We start from the raw sequence: 16,693 nt of genomic DNA on the forward strand, positions 1-16,693 counted from the left end.
TATGATTCAGATTCAGCCATAAGAGGCTCATGCTGGTCAACCCGGGGCAGAAGGGCAGAGAGAGCTGGAGCTACTCAGTACAAGCTCGTTGTCAATTTTAGCATCATAAATAACTGAAGAGATGGAGCAGAGGGCTCAAGGCGCTGTGTTTGTGCTCAGATACTGAAACGGAAGTAATGAGCAGCAAATCTGGACTCGGTTAGTACTACACTTATCAGACCGTTTTCAGGTTTTTGTATAATACATACCTTTAGGGCTGGGGTTGTACTCAGTGGTAGAGCGCCTGCCTGGCACATGCGAGGCACTGGGTTGGATCCTCAGCACCACACAAAAATAAAATAAAGGTATTGTGCCCGTCTGCAACTAAAGAAACATTTTTAAAGTATATATACTTATGCATCAACAAAAAGGAAAAATTGAGAGTAAGTCTGACAATCATGACTGGCAATTGCTTATCTTCCTAACTATAAGAATTCACCATCCTTATGAAAATCTCACAGTAAGTAGTCAAAAAATGGAGACAGTGTATCAAGTGGTAAAAAACTCAGACTAGCCAGGAATTACAGAAATACAGATGAAGACAATTAAAATACTTTTTAAAGTAGCATCAAATACGTTGAATTTTGCAATGATTTCTTGGATGTGACACCAAAAGTACAGGCCACAAAAGTAAAACTCAAGTAAGGTAAATCTGATCACTTCAAAACTAAAAAGTTCTGTGCTGGGGTGTGGCTCAGCAGCAGAGCCCCGTGTTTAGACGAGGAGGTCCTGGGTTTCCTCCCCAGCACCACAAAACAAACTAAAAACAGCTGTGCATCAGAGGGTTCACAAAAAGGCAATACTATGGAATGAAAGAAAATATTTGCAGATCACACAGCTGATAGGGGGTTAATACCTGGAATACACAGATAATTCTGGCAAGTCATCAATTATAATATCTCAAATTTTTAAAATGGACAGTACTTGAATAGACATTTCTTCAAATAAGATAAATGGCCAATTAGCAAATGAAATGAAGCTCACATTACTAACCATTAGGGAAATACAAATCAAAAGCACAATAAAGTACGACCTCACATGCATTTACTGAAATAACCGAAAGCAGGATCTTGAAGAAAAACTTGCACCCCACGTCCACAGCAGCCTTATTCTCAATAGCCAAAGAAAGACATAGCCAGCCGAGTGAACAAACAGAACAGGAGATGCGCACAGACATCACCCAGCTTCTTAAATAGGACGTTCTCACATACGTTGCACACGTTCTGGACGAATCCTGAGCCCACTGTGCCAAGTGAGATAAACCAACCACAAAAGACAAACACCGAGTTCCTGCAGGAGGAATCTACAGTGGTCAAGCTCAGAAAGAATGGCTGTTGCCAGTACTGTGGGGAAGAGGGAGTGGCGAGTTTCGTGTTGCTTTCTGAGTACAGAATTTCCATTTTTTGCAGGATGAGAAAGTTCTGGACATTGTAACTGCCCAACTCTATTACACTTAATATATCATCTGTACACTTAAAAATCGTTAAGGCAATATATTTTGTTATGTTCATTTTACAGCAAAAATTTTTTAAGGTAGCAATCAATATAAAATTTTAAAAACCTGATGTTGGCAACTATGTAAGGAAACAGACATGCTGACAAGAGAAAGGGTGAAGAGTGTTGTAAAGCCACATCACCAAGGACCAGGCTGCACCACTCTGGAGAAGACGACACATGTACAACAAATTTGTGGAAATGCCAATGGCAGCACAGTTTAAATCAGTCAAAACACTGTTTACCAGCCTGGGAGACTGGTAAACATCATACAGGATAAGAACACAGGAGAAAAGAATTCATTTGCTCTTTTATGATGCTGAGGTCATGGAATTCTTTGACAAGCTGACAGGCCTCTCTGCTACTCCATTATCCCTCTGATTCCAGAGAGAAGGAAGCTCTCCACAAAAACTCTACTTAGAGGTTTAAATGTAAAAATGAAACCACTCAATTGTCACAGGAAAATCAGATTAATATTTATATACTCACGGTAGAACAGATCTAAGCATAACAAGTGCAGAAATCACAGTGATTTGATTAACCTCAGAAATTTTTTTTATATCTGAAATAAAAGTCAATCTAGTAACCAGAACTTTTTTGGTACCAAACAAAAGATCATCGATATCTTTAATATGTAAACAGTATTTACAAAACAACTAACAGGAAAACAAGTGCTTGAAGAATGGTCACTCTTCAAGTGGTCACTCACACACTGCCAAAGGCCAGTCAACATGTGAGAAAGGTTCAATTTCACTAACAGGCAGAACAACACTCATGTCCAAAGGTAACATAATCTGGATCCACCCAAGCAGCAAAGGTTTTTAGTACCATAAATGCACTCTGTGGAGGAGTTGGTTTCCGGCTGTGAGAACACTGATTTAGAAAATGCCTCCCTGGAGGGCAACTCAGCAACATGAACCTAAAGTTTTAAGAAGTATAGTAACAGTCATTCCCTTCTAGATATGTATTCATCTTGGATAAGTAACAACAGATGTGATAGAGTTTGATTTACATGGAACATCATCAAAACTTTTTTATTTCCTGAGTGGAATAAAACAAAACCCCGGGACGTAATCTGTAATCTATAAGGTCATCTAAATGAGATTGTTTAAGTTAATACAGCCTTGCAAGAACCAGAACATTGTCAACAATGAAAACGATGCTTCAAACGACTCCAGGTCCACTACAAATAAAGGAAAGAGTCAAACAGAATTCATATATAATCCCATTTTTGAATAAAACACAGATATCTGATGCATAAAGACAACATAAAAAGATAAACAAAAACCCAGATGCAAATACACCAGTAACACCTGTTAACTGAAGATTTTCAATTTGTTTTTTGCCAACTTTATGGTAAATCCTTTTGATGTGCGAACAGCGAGTCAGGAATAGGGAAGGTGCAGGCCAAGGTCAGAGGCCCCAGTAGGCAGGGCGGAGGACACCCTTTGCTTCCCCTTGCTCTTCTGCACCTGGTATGTACTGTATTTAAAACACTCCACAGGTATCTGTGCACCTGTTTTAGCGTCTCCTCCTGCGACACAATCCCACACCACAGTGAGCACCAGGCAGGCCAGAGGCTAGCCTTCCTCCGCACCTGGCATTAGAGGTCCTTGCAGTCCCTCAGGATCAATAAGACCAACAGAGGGTGGCCAACAGGGTGGTGTTGGGGGCAGTGACTGTCTCCCCTTTTGTAACAGGCCACTTCTGGGGGGGGGGGGGGCTCCAGCCTTGGCGCCCAGGACTCAGTCCATACCTGCCCTCAGGCTACTTTTATTTATAAAAGAACTTCAAGTTCAACTTTGCTATTTGTAGACACCACTATTGCTCACAGCAGTGGCCCCCACTGGCAGTGCCAAGAGACCAGACGGAAGGCCTTCTAGTGGCACATTGCCTTTCTCTCCTGGGGGTTCTCAGTAGTGCTCAAGGGAGGGGTCACCAAGAGACCCTCAGGAACTAGGTAGACAGTGGCTGACCTGTAGCTCTCAACTCCCTGTGATCTGGTCCCAGCTTTCCTCTCCCTCCCTTGGACACTTCCTCAGGGAAGGCCAGTGGAGTTCCATTCCAACTATTCTAAGCTGGTACACAGGACAGCACAGAAAAATACAAGTGTCAGGATGAGTCACTGCTGCCACTTCCCCACCCAGGATGCAGATCAGTTTACATGACACACACTCAAGATTCCTCCCCACCCATCAGAAAGCCTTGCTGGCTCAATAGAGCACTCACATAAGCCCAAACTTTTTAGTCATGTACCAAAAGAGAACATGAGAATTATGTGCTTCAACAGATACGTGCCAGCCTCCCAAAGAATGCAAACTGAATAAACACTTATTACATGTCCATTTTATTCTTATTTACAATGTTTTCCCCAAACAAAATAGATGTCATTTGAAAATATGACCAGAGAATGTTCTAGATTATAGTACTTAGTACTCTCCCACCTACACACTCATCTTCATGTGGTTCAGGATCACATTTGCACAAACATTACCAGCTCTCAACAGTGCACACCCCTCCTCCTGAGGCACCAGTTTGTACTCAGGACGTACCAGTTCCCTTTCAATGAAGATTACATTTGGAGCTAACCAGTGAACATGAATCTAGGCCTCAGTCTACAATCTGAGGACAGGGACACATCCACCTTCAGAGGTGACAGGACAGTCGGGCAACATAACAGCAATAAGACCATTCTAAGGAGTTTGGAACTCAAACCTTTATTTGTGCTGTAAAGGGGAAGAAAAATGGTTAGAAACCACACACAGAACAGAACAGCGCGTGCCTTACAAACAAGTACTTTAACCACCTGTTTTTACAGCTTTCATTACACAACAGCATACCCAGAAATATTTCCCCACAAGCATGACTAATACACTTTAAGTTCCAATGACAGTAACTGTATCACACCCAAGTCACCAACTAAGAATTGAATTACCACACCAATGTATTTTTAAGCATAAAAAAAAAAGGAACCCAGAACACAGGAAAAGTCCTAAGGATAAAAGGTATTGGATATTTTAAAGTGTTCAAATTTAGAGGAAAAACAGGATAAAGCCCATTGGAGTTACTCTTATCAATTCAACAAAATCAGCTCAGAAGCAAATCAAAGTTTCACAGGAGATCTTACAGCCTGCCTGTTAAGCTGGCCCCTTCTGCCCAGTTTGCTTTTATTTCCTAAACTGGTTTTGATTGACATTCCCCCCCCCCAGTCCTGGATCATTTAAACTGAAAATACAATAGATTATTCACTAATAATTCTGATTGCTACCAAATACAGTAATTTCACTGTAACCACAAAAGGTTTTCCTTGTTACAATGAGTGATTTCAAGACTATAGTTAAGTAAGCAAAACTTTTGCTATTATGGTTTTGACCAAACACAGAAAAAATCTATAAGGCACTTCTTATGAAATTCCCTTAAAAATCATTTAATCTCCACCCTCTCCAAAAGCATTTCCATTTGTCTCACTATAGTAACAATTCGCGACCATGAGGCATTGGGTGACTTCTGGAACCATTGCTGCAGCCCCACCCAGAAGAGCACATTCAATCCCCACCCTCTCCAAAAGCATTTCCATTTTGTTCAGAATTTTGAATCACTGAGATCTCCATGACAAAATATGAATTACAAACCCAGAAAAGTCCATGTTAATCTCATCGTAAGTGTATACTTAAAATGTTTAAAAACTCATAGTTTTGACACCAAGTTCCATGTCATTTTTCAAGTAACTAAATATTCTTGTTTTCAGTTATACCTTCTCAGTCTTTCCCACTTTAGAGCAAAACAATTTTGCTTTTTTTTTCTTGAACTTTCCTTGAAGTTCTAAGCACTTTTATAAAAATTTCCAAGCAACTTTCACTGCTTATATGCAACCATTTAACCAATAATTTACCATTAACTAGTGTTTTCTCCACTCACAAATTCTATGAAATTTCTCAGATCTCTGCCCATACTTTTCTTTCCAGAGACTTCCTCTCAACCCACATCCCACACCCTCATGCTCCCAGCACTGCATCCCCACCAGCCCTTGCCCCCCTGTCCCGCCCCCAGAGGGAATAATACTACTGAGATGTTAAAAAAAAAGGGGAGGGGGAAATCAAATAACTGGGCTGGGGTTGTCGCTCAATGGCGGAGCATTTGCCTAAAATGCCCAAGGCCCTGTTCAATCTGCAGCACCAGAAAACAAAACACCCATGACCCACCCACTACTGGTGGGCCTACCATTCCCTTCTGGAAAGGTTCTATGCCATTAGAATGGCCAGACAAGACCCCCTACCAACACACAGCTCCTGGGCATGACCGGCTTGTCCCCTCCCACTTTAGCTCAACACATGAGCCCCCACAGTTTGATAATCTAACAAATTCTCTCTGCCTAAAGCATTTAAAATTGAACAGCTCCGGCCCCCCAACAATCAAAAGCTTTATCATCACACTAAGAATTCCTCGGCCAATGTGCAGACAGGAAGGCAGGTAAGCAGGCGAGTAGGTGAGAGGTCCCTGGGCTCCATCTCCAAGTGCCATCTAAAAGGCATCGGGCTGGTTGTTGGATCAACTTTAAAATGTTCTATAACTTAAGAATCTTCTGGAAGGAAAGTTCATAGCACAGAACTAGAAGGACCAGAGGCTCAATTTAGAAGATGCAGCATCTGAAAACTACCCCCAGGACAAGAGGGGTGCCTGCTGGCATTCCTGTGCCTGGAGGATGGTGCTGCTGGAACATTCAAAGATGAAGGCCCCTCAAGCTGATGCATCTGCTTTGGACTTGTGAACTGCCCCCCACAAGCTCATCTGAAAACCTTAACGGTTGGCCTCCTGAGCAAGGCCTGGATACAAGGCACTGGAGAACTGCTCCTCCTCCTAAGCCTCTGGAATTCAATCTGCAGGCATCAACTTAAGCGGGCTGTCTCCTTCAGGGTCTCCCCTCCTGCACTGCTACGACTCACACTGGCTGGGGCTCCATTTGTCCTGGTGCCATCTGCTCGCCATGATGAACACTACAGTAACAAACCAGGTCCATGAGGCATTGGGTGACTTCTGCTGGAACCACTGCTGCAGCCCCACCCAGGGGAGCACATTCAATCCCCACCCTCTCCAAAAGCAACACCAACCCACCCCCCCAGAGGCTCCACCGGGAAGGCCTTTCCTTCTGCACCATTACCAACAATACCGAGTCCAAGAACACTCCTGCGACTTCACCAGGCTTACCAGACGACCAGAGGCAAGGTTTTAAGTGAAGGGATAACCTCAAGAGAGTTAGAGGGAGGAGGAGGGGTAGAGTGAGCTCACAGAAGAGTTTAGCATCGAACTTAGGGAAATCCAGAGGGGAGGGTACTGCCACCTGGAAAATAAAGGGTTGGTCAATATTGTCCCCAAACAAAAGCAGCCTGCCTCAGCAGCCCCCAGTAACAGTTGGCAATGGCACATTGGATCGTGATCACTCCACAGGCCACCCTTCACCTCCTGGGCTCCACCAGGTGAGCCCTGTTTACATACCACCCTGGCCCAGAGCTGTCAGGCCCGCGAAGCCAAGTCCAGTTTCCTTAAGACCAGGCCTCATCCCCAGGCAGGTTCACAACCCTTTGTCTGGAAAAAAACGGGGGCTGCTGGTATTGACAAGTTTCAAGTCGGCCCTCCCCGCCCAGCTGCGGGCCTGCCTGCCAACGACCGACCACCGCCTAGGCCGGTCTCCACCTCTTCCCGCCTCAGCCTGCCTTCCTCCTCCACGTTAACCAGGCCACTGGGGCCAGCTAGGCCCACGGAAGGACCTCGGCCTCCTGGAAGTCCAATCCCCCCTCCAGCAGCAGTAGCAGAAGGCACAGCGAGGCCCGAGAGCTGCTGCGGCCTCGTGGGGTGCTGTGGGCCTTCGCACTGCAGAGCCCCCCACATCTAAGCTCCTTTTCAGCCCTCCTTCCCCACGCACCCCCACCCCCACCCCCTCTAGCTCTGCCATCTCCTGCCTGTGTCCCCTGAGACCCTGAACTGGTCACTTCCGCCCCACCACTACACCCAGGCGCCAGCCCTGCCTGTCGCTAACTCCTGCTGGATGGGCCACAACTTTTGCTTTTATAGTCCCGGGTCGCGTCACGAGACACTACTCAACGGGACGATTCCTCCACTGACACCGGAAAAAAAGTCCCTCCCCACCCCGCCCAAGAAGCCAACCAGGGGCGGTTCACGGTCTCCCTTTGGTGGCCTCTCCCTCTGGTGGCCACTCCCTAATTATCCCTCCTTCTTGGGACAGAGCCCAACGTCACATTTGGGAGGCAGTGGCCGCGGGGAGAAGTCCCTTCCTCAGGTGGGGCGGGGGGGAGGTCCGTTCAGGGGCCGCGCTTCGGAGCCCACCGAGGGAGTTGCGGGGTCGCCTAGGGTCACCCCGCCCAGCAGAGGCCCGAAAGAAGGGCCGGCAGAGCGTCTGGAAAATTCCAGGGGCGGCGGAGGGATCTCTGCGGCGGCGCAGCACTGTCCCGGCGGCAGCGCGTGACTCCCGGGCGGCGCCGCCGCGTGCTCGGCCGGTGACGTCAGCGCCCCGGAGCTCGCGGTGGGGGCGGGGACGCCCCGGAGGACGCGACCCCCTCGAGGGAAACGCGGTGTCCGGCGCAGCAGACTGTACCGGCTGCGCGCGTGGCCGAGACGCCCTGCTTTGTTGCTTAAGTGGCAGGGGGCGAGTGGGTGCAGCCGTGTCCCTGGTCCTGGCCCTGCGGGTCAGCAGGGACCCGGGGAGTTGAAGCATTTCCTAACAGCAGTTAATTAGGCCGCTGGGTAGAATATTTAGCGAGATAAGTGAGTGACGTATTAATGGCAAAAGTTTATGCAGAAAACAATATGGGCAGTTGTAGGGCCCGAGACCAGGTGGGTGTAGGTTTAAAACTCACTTTGCTTTTGGGGTGAAGAGTGGGGGGAGAAAAGTGATTCAAACAAACCAACCAAAAACCTCAGCACTGGTCCGGGACAGCTTGTGGCTTGTGATGGGCCCCAAGGAGTGGGTCTAGTGGCTTCTGGAGGCACCGGGCCGGCTGCCTACCAGACATGGATGCCAGCCTGCCAAAAGCAACCTAGTCAAAAGGCTGGCAGGGCTAAGGATTTTCTGAGGGTTTTGAGAAGAATAGTTGGCCTTCCAGTACCTTATGGGGCCAGGGGGAGGAGGAGGCCGAGAAGACCCCCATGGGGCACCTATTGGTTCAAGGCCCACCCCTGAAGTAGGTGGTAGAAAGAGTCTCATCGGGCAGAATTACTGCCAGGAAGTCTCCTCCCAGGCCAACCGCCCACACCCCAAACAAACCACCCTGTGACAACTGGCTCCCTTGACAACGAAGGGAGGAATCCAGATAGAAATTTTCCCCTGCCTCTGCAAGATGGCATTTGCAGGCAGGGTGGAGCTCGGCTGCACCCCTCCCCTGCTTCTGGGAAAACTGGTGACTCATTCTCTTGTGACTGTCAACACAGAAGGCTGAGTATGTGGCAAGCCCAGGCTTGTTGGCTGGTGGCTTATCCATGGAGAGTCCCCAGGCTCTGCTTGCCTTTCTCCAGGTTATGCCCATCAGTCTTGCCCTGGCATCCTTCCCAGGGGTGGGTGACTTGGCCTAAAAGAACATTCTGACATTCCTGTCAGAATGTTCTAGAAAGCTGAGAGGTGTGTGTGAAACCAAGAAAGTGACATCACCCTGCTGCTTCCCAGTACCAGGCTGTGGCATCAGCTCTTACCGGCTAGCATCTGAGAGATGCATAGTCACTACTGTTGGCTGCTTCCAGGGCCCAAGTTGATGTCTTGTTTTTCTCTGTTTCTCTTCTCAAAACTCTCCCTGGTTCATACACATTGTTCCCAAATCCCAGACACTAGCTTTCTTAGACTTTTCCAAAGAGTAGGAGGAGGGTAACTGGCAATGCTCAAAGCCCAGGCCCCTCCACGCAGTATTAGGCTCCTTTGTGCCCTCTCCTCTGGAGCTGCCCCAGCCACCCTCTTCCAAGGACAAAGTGACACAGTTTCAGAGTTGGTGTTTGGAAACTGTCCAGGCCAACTAGTTCTACGCAGCTCATTTTCCTCAGAAAAGGAATGTGTCTGAGGAGAGGTGAGTGGAAGCTTCAAAACCACACAGAGGTGCCCTGTCCTGCCTTGGGGTCACAGGGCTGTGCCCACAGTATGGTGATGTTACCGCTGTTGACCAGTGACGAGTTCTTGCTTCCCCCGATGCTGAAGAATAACACCAAAGAAGCACACCGAGGAAAGGTCAGTAGAAATTAGAAGTTTATTAAAGGACAGCAGAAAAGACTTCTCCCTTCTCCCGGAGGAAGAAGGGGACCCAAGAGGTGGAATCCGCGGAAGTGTGGTTGTCTCCCCTTTTTATAGTTCTTTCAGTGATGGAATGTAGGTGGGAAGGCCCGAGGGGTGGGACACAGGTGGGCCAAAGAAGTAGTCTGAGCAGGAAGGACTTCATTAACACTTCTTTGGGATGGGCTATCTTCAAATCTGCTGGGGGCTATTCATTAATACTTCTTCCTGGTGGATTTGGCCTAGGGCCTTTTTGGGACTTCATTAACATTCCATGAGTTGTCCTGTTTCCCTGAGTCATTCTCAGCATGGTCTCCATTTTAGATTTCACTGGATATTAGACCCGATTTACCTAACTACACTGGCTACCTAATTTTAAATCTGGCTTCAGTGGGCCTGTGTTCTTTATTCCTCTACTATGAGGCTAAAAATACCTCCACCCTGATGCAGGAGGGAGGAGGGGTAGCCAGTGCGTCAGCAGATCTCTGTAGATCAAAACTAGCTGTTTCAGAGAACTGCCCTAAACAGAACCTCAGGCCCCTGGGTGGGGCTGAGTGGTGGGGGCCCTCTCTGCCTGGGGGGGGGTGGCCACAGTTTACCCACCCAGGCAGCTGGTTTAGGGGCTCTGGGTTGGAGGGGAAAGGATAGGGGTGGGGGACTTTGCAACATCCACATTCCAGGGTCAGAGTCCCCTCTCCAAGACCTTGGCCACAGAGGATAAAGGTCAGAGGCCTCCCTCGGGACGCCTACCACTCTTGTTCTGAAGACAGCTCAGCTCTTGTTTCTGAACGTGTCCACACCAGCCCAGGGAGAGACCCTGGTATTTTCCACAAGAACCCCTGGAAAAGACAAGAGGGTTCAGAAAGGACGGTGCTTCCGATTTACTCCAAGGGCAGGACCATGACAGTGTTGCTGCTGCTACTTGAGAATGTGCCAGAACTTCAGCCCCCATCCTCCAAGGATCCAGTTTGGGAGCTGTGGCCTTCTGGGTCACCTTGGGCTCCTCATGGTGCCAGAGCCCCTCACCCTTTCCTGCTGAGCCCCGAGACACCTTGACTCAGTCTGCATCAGGAAACTGCACAGTCACCTTGTGCTGGCCAGGAGCCTTCCTGTCACTGCCTTGCCTCACCCTGCCTTGAAATAGCCCCAGTGGAAAACAACGCCACACCCCGGGCCTCTTCTGGGCTGCCCCCCCCCCTCAGGTGATCAAGGGCAGGCTCTGGATGCTCACAGCTGGCTGACCCCATTTCATTATTCTGATGCATATTGTTTTGCCTGGATCACAAGCCTGGGCCCTGAGGTTACCTCTCAACTCTGACCAACACCCCTCCTCCAGAACTTGATCTCCTGAGGGGAGGGGTTTGCGTGGGGTGTGTTGACATCTCTGTGTCCCCAGGGTCCTGCCCTGTAGCAGGCCTTGGTGAAGGTAGGACTTTACAGTTGACATTCTGTAAAGGTCACTCTGACCACTGCAAGGCTCCAGATAAATATTTGTAGAGTGACTGAAGGCAGGAGGCTGTTTCCAGGTCACCTGTGCTCCATAAATGCAAAGGCACAGAAGAAGGAAGAGGGCAGCATGGGAACTGAGAACACATGGGTGGCCAGGGGACTCAGGGCAGCTTCTCTTCACTGGTGGCAGAAGGTATTGAGGGAGAGGGCATCAAATGGAGGCAGAAGCTCTTGTCCTTGTTTGCAAAGTAGACTGGACGCACTGGCCTGTCTGCCGCCTCCCCCCACCCCCCAGGTACTGGGGCTTGAACCCGAGGCACTCTGCCACTGAGCTAATCTCCAACCTTTTTAATTTTGAGACAAGCCCTCATTGAATTGCCCAAGATGGCCTCAGGCTTGCAATCCTCCTGCCGTGGCCTTCAGAGTCGCTGGAATTACAGGTGTCACCCCCGTGTTCGGATTTGACCATCTTACCTGTGGGCACCTGGTTCCTGAGACCCTTTCTTGGCCACTGAGGGGGCAGATCTGAAGGGGGCTTCTTTTTTTTTTTTTTTAAAGAGAGAGTGAGAGAGGGGGGGAGAGAGAGAGAGAGAGAGAATTTTTAATATTTATTTTTTAGTTCTCGGCGGACACAACATCTTTGTTGGTATGTGGTGCTGAGGATCGAACCCGGGCCGCACGCATGCCAGGTGAGCACGCTACCACTGAAGGGGGCTTCTTTAGACTTTATGGAGAAGCAACTTTTTTTTTTTCTTTTTTTTTTGATCCTGGGGATTGAACCCAGGAGTGCTGCGGTTCATTCCCCAGCACCATTTCAAAATGGCATTTTAAGGCAGGATCTCACTAAATTGCCCAGGCTGGCCTTGAACTTATGATCCTCCTCTTCCACTTCCTGAGAAGCTGAGATGACAAGCCAGTACCACGGAGCCCAGCAAGTCCCAACTTTTCTATACCACCCACATTGCACTGTGTCCTCTCTTTCCAGCCTCCTCCCCAAATCACCCACCAGGAATCCCGGGAGGGTGCCCCAGGACATCCTGCCAGCTCCCACCTCTAGGTTTGCAAAGCCCCCAAGAAAACCTCTCCTTTTTCCGTGACCCCTGGCAGTCCTCCTTTCCACATGGGTGACTCTTGATAGGAACCTTTAGGCCAGGACCTAACTGCCCTAACAGTGACTCCACTGGAGCAGTAGACTGTCCTTGAACCTCTCTGCAGGATCCTTTCTGCCCCCCCCCCATTGGTCTAACTGGGCACAGCCTGTGGGCAAGTCTTTCCTTGGGGACAGAGTTCTGGGGGTAAAGTGGGAACATTGTGGGGCTGCTGACCTTGACATTGTGTGGGAGGCCTGTGCTCACTGGCTCAGAGTATCAGCAGTTACTGCCAACCCCACCAAATAATTAAGGTTGCATGGCAGGGGACATAGAAGTCTAGAAAAGAGCCGGGACTATTATGTCCCTGTTGTAAGTTATATTTGTGTGAAATTGTTTAAAATGCAGGCTGGGAATGTAGCTCAGTGGTAGAACGCTAGCCTAGCATTCTCAAGGCCACCAAAGAGAGAGAAAGAAATAGGTGGAAGTTTAAAATAGCTTAGTATGTGTGGGGGACGGAAGGTTTCTAAGAGGACAGCTGTGAGGGAGGACAGGGACTGTTGGGGAGGCCCCTGGGGTGGCAGCTCCTGTGGGCACTGGGAGGAAAAGGAGGGAGACTGGCGCCAGGGTGTGCCCACCCCACCTCCCCGGTTTCCCCAAATGGCCCTGACTTTAAATATTTTGACTAGGGGCCCACCCCACCTCCCCGGTTTCCCCAAATGGCCCTGACTTTAAATATTTTGACTAGGGGCTGAGGATGTGGCTCAAGCGGTAGCGCGCTCGCCTGGCATGCGTGCGGCCCGGGTTCGATCCTCAGCACCACATACCAACAAAGATGTTGTGTCCGCCGAGAACTAACAAATAAAGATTAAAAAAAAATAATAATAAATAAACACTTTGACTAAGTTGCCATTTCACGGAAAACAAACAAAAATATTCCAAAGTGGAATTTATTTCTAGAACATGGCTCCTGATCTTTGGAAAACTCATGTCCCCTCCTGGTGGACACCCAAGGAAGCCTCTTATCTGGGTTCTTTTTTTTTTTTTTTTTTTTAAAGAGAGTGGGGGGGGGGACAGAGAGAGAGAGAGAATTTTTAACATTTATTTATTTTTTTCTTAGTTCTTGGCAGACACAACATCTTCGTTTGTATGTGCTGCTGAGGATCGAACCCGGGCCGCACGCATGCTAAGCACGCATGCTACCGCTGAGCCACATCCCCAGCCCCTTATCTGGGTTCTTGGAGGGCCAGGACCCCTGTCCCCATTATGGACCCAATGGCAGGAGAAGGGTTCTGGGAGGTCAGAAGTCAGGGACCTGCCGTGGTTAGGGGATTGGAGGGCAGCGCTTTCAGAATCTGTACCAGGTAGGACCCTGACTGAGCAGGGCGGTGCCAGGCTTGTGCCCTCTGCAGACAAGCAGAAGGAAAGGGCGGGCTCAGCCGCCCCCTGCTGGTTGCAGTCAGAGCAGCACAAGCAGCACAAAACCAGGGGTGTGCTTGACCCCACAATGTCAGCCCCTTGAGTTAAAGAGGAACAGGGTCTCTGCGCAGGCCTATAAGCCTAGTTGCTTAGGAAGTTGAGGCAGGAGGATGGCAAGTTCGAAGCCAGTTTCAGCAATTTAGTGAGGCCCTAAGCAACTTAGGAGAACTTGTCTCAAAAAATAAAAGGGGGGCTGGGGATATGGCTCAGTTGGTAGAGTGCTTGCCTTGCATGCACAAGGCCCTGGGTTCAATCCCCAGCACCACCAAAATAAATAAATAAATAAATAAAAGGGGATGTGGCTCAGTGGTTAAGCACTCTGGGATTCAATCCCTGGTTAAAAAAACAAAACAAAAAAACCCAAACAACTTAAGACTTGCTGCTTAAGAGTACTAAAGTTCTAGGGCTGGGGATGTAGCTCAGTTGGTAAAGTGCTGCCTCACATGCACAAGGCCCTGAGTTCAATCCCGAGCCCCACACACACCAACAAAAAAAAAAAAAAAAAAAGAGAGAGAGACTAAAGGTCTGGGACCCAGCCCACCCTGCACAACCATTCTGGGTTAAATTGGGTAAACTGGGGGCTGGGGCTCAGTGGTAAAGTGCACAAGGCACTGGGTTCGATCCTCTCAGCACCACATAAATGTAAAATAAAGATATTGTGTGCACCTAAAACTGAAGAATAAATATTTTTAAAATAAATAAACAAATACATTGGTAAGCTGGCAGCCTTCGCTGAGATACGGGCTGTCCTGGAGCAGGGAAGTGCCCGTTGGCTCAGAAGCTTCCCTGCCAAGGAGAAGGACAAGCAGTGAGTCTGTCCTGGGGTCTGCTCCTCCCCTGAGTCAGGCGGTCAGTGTCAGGCTCCAGGGTCACAGCCCAGGCTTTCCTAAAGCCCTCTCGGTTTGTGCCTTTGCCTCCACCCTGCTGAGCCTGGAGGCTCCTCCAGAAAGACTTCTTTCATCCCCAACCCTCTCCTTGTCCATTACCGTTCCTGGTTGTCTTGTGTTGGGTGTGGCCAGCTCCTCTGTCACATGCTGCATGTGTGTGTAGATGCAAGTGGGAACACAGGGGAAACGCAGCCAGCAGGGCTTGGGCTTGGGGGCACACTCCTGTAACTCAGGACAGGAGGCTGAGGCAGGAGGATTGCGACTCAGTGAGGCTATCTCAAAATAAAAACTAACAGGGGCTGAGGATGTAGCTTGGTGGTAGTGCTCCTGAGTTCAATCCCCCCTCGAAACCCCCGAAATGCCTTATGACCTCAAGAGCAGAGACTACACAAGCCCAGGAAGGGGACCAGGAACTGAAGAGGTCCCTGTCCACACCTTTTTGGGGTGGGGGTGCTGGGGAAGGGACCCAGAGCCTCACACGTGCTAGGCAAGTGCTCTAGCACCAACCCACACAGGTCACCTCTACCTGGCATCTTGTTTATGGGATTCTGACCTCTGGAACTGTGACTTAATTTCTGTCCTGTGGAGCCACCCAGTGAGTGGGACTTTATGAGGGCAGCCCTAGGAAACTCGGGAAGCCGGGAGTGGAGTGGCATTTTGGGGAGGGGAACCTGTCGCCCTGCACACACAGCAGCTGGACGACTGCTCCCATCTTAGAGAAGAGAAAAGGAGTCCCAGGAAGGTGAGGTGACTCACCCAAGGCCACACAGCAGTGAGGCTGTGAGACAATGAGCAGGGTCTTGGCCCTGCAAGAATGGAGGGCGGACAGGGGTCCAGCCTGACAGGTTCAGGTTTTGGGGAGGGTAAGGAGCTGTGGGCTGGGGTGCGCTAGGAAGCCAAGGCAGGGAAGGAAGAAGAGGACGCATGGACATTCGAGAGAGAGGAGCCTACTTGAGCCAAGGTCCCCAGGCAGGAGAAGGCAAGTCTGTTCTAGAAACAAATGGATTTAGTGTATTTACTAGGCAGAGGCCAAGCCAGGACTTGTGGGGCCTCACACTTACCTTTTTTTTTTTCACCCCAGCACTGGGGATCAAACCCAGGAATCCAGGGTGCTTTACTATTGAACTATATCTCCAGTCCTTTTTGAGATAGAGTCTAAGTTACTGAGGCTGGCCTCCAACCTGTGGTCCTCCTGCCTCAGCCTCCAGAGTAGCTAGGATTATAGGTATGTGCCACTACAGCAGGTATCAGCTGACTTCAACAGGAGGATTATCTTGGATTATTTAAATTGATCCTATGTCATCACAGGGTCCTTACAGGCTGAAGAGGGACCAGAACACCTGGAGGAAGACATGTGAGGGTGGATGTTTAACATGTGTGACGTGAGGACTCAGCTGTCATTAGCCTTGAGAGCTAATGAGAAAGGGGCCAGCACCCAAGAAATACAGTGGCCCCAGCAGCTGGCCAAGACCGTTTTCTGGAGCCTCGGGAGTCAGTCCAGTCCCTCGTGACCATGCTGAATTTCTCACCTGCAGAACTGCGATCCTGGATGTCCTGGTGTAAGCCATTAAGACTGTGGTGACTGTTCACAGAAGTGACAGGAAACTGACACTGGGGGTGGGACACAGCAGGTCTGGGGTCATACACCATGTTACCACTGGCCTGGGCTGCTCCTGTGGCCCTCTTCTCCCTCCCAACCTCCCACAGAACTGAAATGTGGAAGAGTTGACCCCTGCTGCCCGCCCACCCATGCCAGCACTAAAGTGCCCGACAATCCTTCGAGGTGGGCACTGTTATTATTATTTCCAACTGAAAATCCAAGAAACAGTCCCAACTCGGAGCTCATGCAGTACCTGTGGTCATGGCATCCTGTGTCTGGATCAGGCAGAGGCCACACAGTGCACAAGGCACCACTCACTGTCAGGGATGTCCAGGAGACAGCCCTGGTCTCAGAACCACACTGCTGTGGGAGCACGTGCCCCCCATCTCTA

The 16,693-nt window shown here is 49.4% G+C and overlaps 2 long non-coding RNA genes and 1 other non-coding gene across 3 annotated transcripts in view; 2 read left to right on the top strand and 1 right to left on the bottom strand.

Moving 5' to 3' along the window:
* Positions 1-8,669, bottom strand: part of LOC101970270 (uncharacterized) — a 23,595-nt gene extending 14,926 nt beyond the window's left edge. The window contains exons 1-2 of the long non-coding RNA XR_005733441.2: positions 8,655-8,669; positions 249-8,571 (exon numbers count right to left, since the gene is read on the bottom strand). This is a non-coding gene — a long non-coding RNA (uncharacterized LOC101970270). The remainder of the gene's footprint in view (positions 1-248; positions 8,572-8,654) is intronic.
* On the top strand, positions 8,270-16,482 carry LOC106145130 (uncharacterized). Its single transcript, XR_001230002.4, has 2 exons — positions 8,270-9,757; positions 16,011-16,482. It is a non-coding gene; the product is annotated as an uncharacterized LOC106145130 (long non-coding RNA).
* Trnaa-ugc (transfer RNA alanine (anticodon UGC)) lies at positions 14,011-14,083 on the top strand. The gene has a single exon. It is a non-coding gene; the product is annotated as a tRNA-Ala (tRNA).
* Positions 16,483-16,693: the final 211 nt, after the last annotated feature.

The sequence above is a fragment of the Ictidomys tridecemlineatus genome, chromosome 4, assembly GCF_052094955.1.
Source record: "Ictidomys tridecemlineatus isolate mIctTri1 chromosome 4, mIctTri1.hap1, whole genome shotgun sequence".
NCBI lineage: Eukaryota > Metazoa > Chordata > Mammalia > Rodentia > Sciuridae > Ictidomys > Ictidomys tridecemlineatus.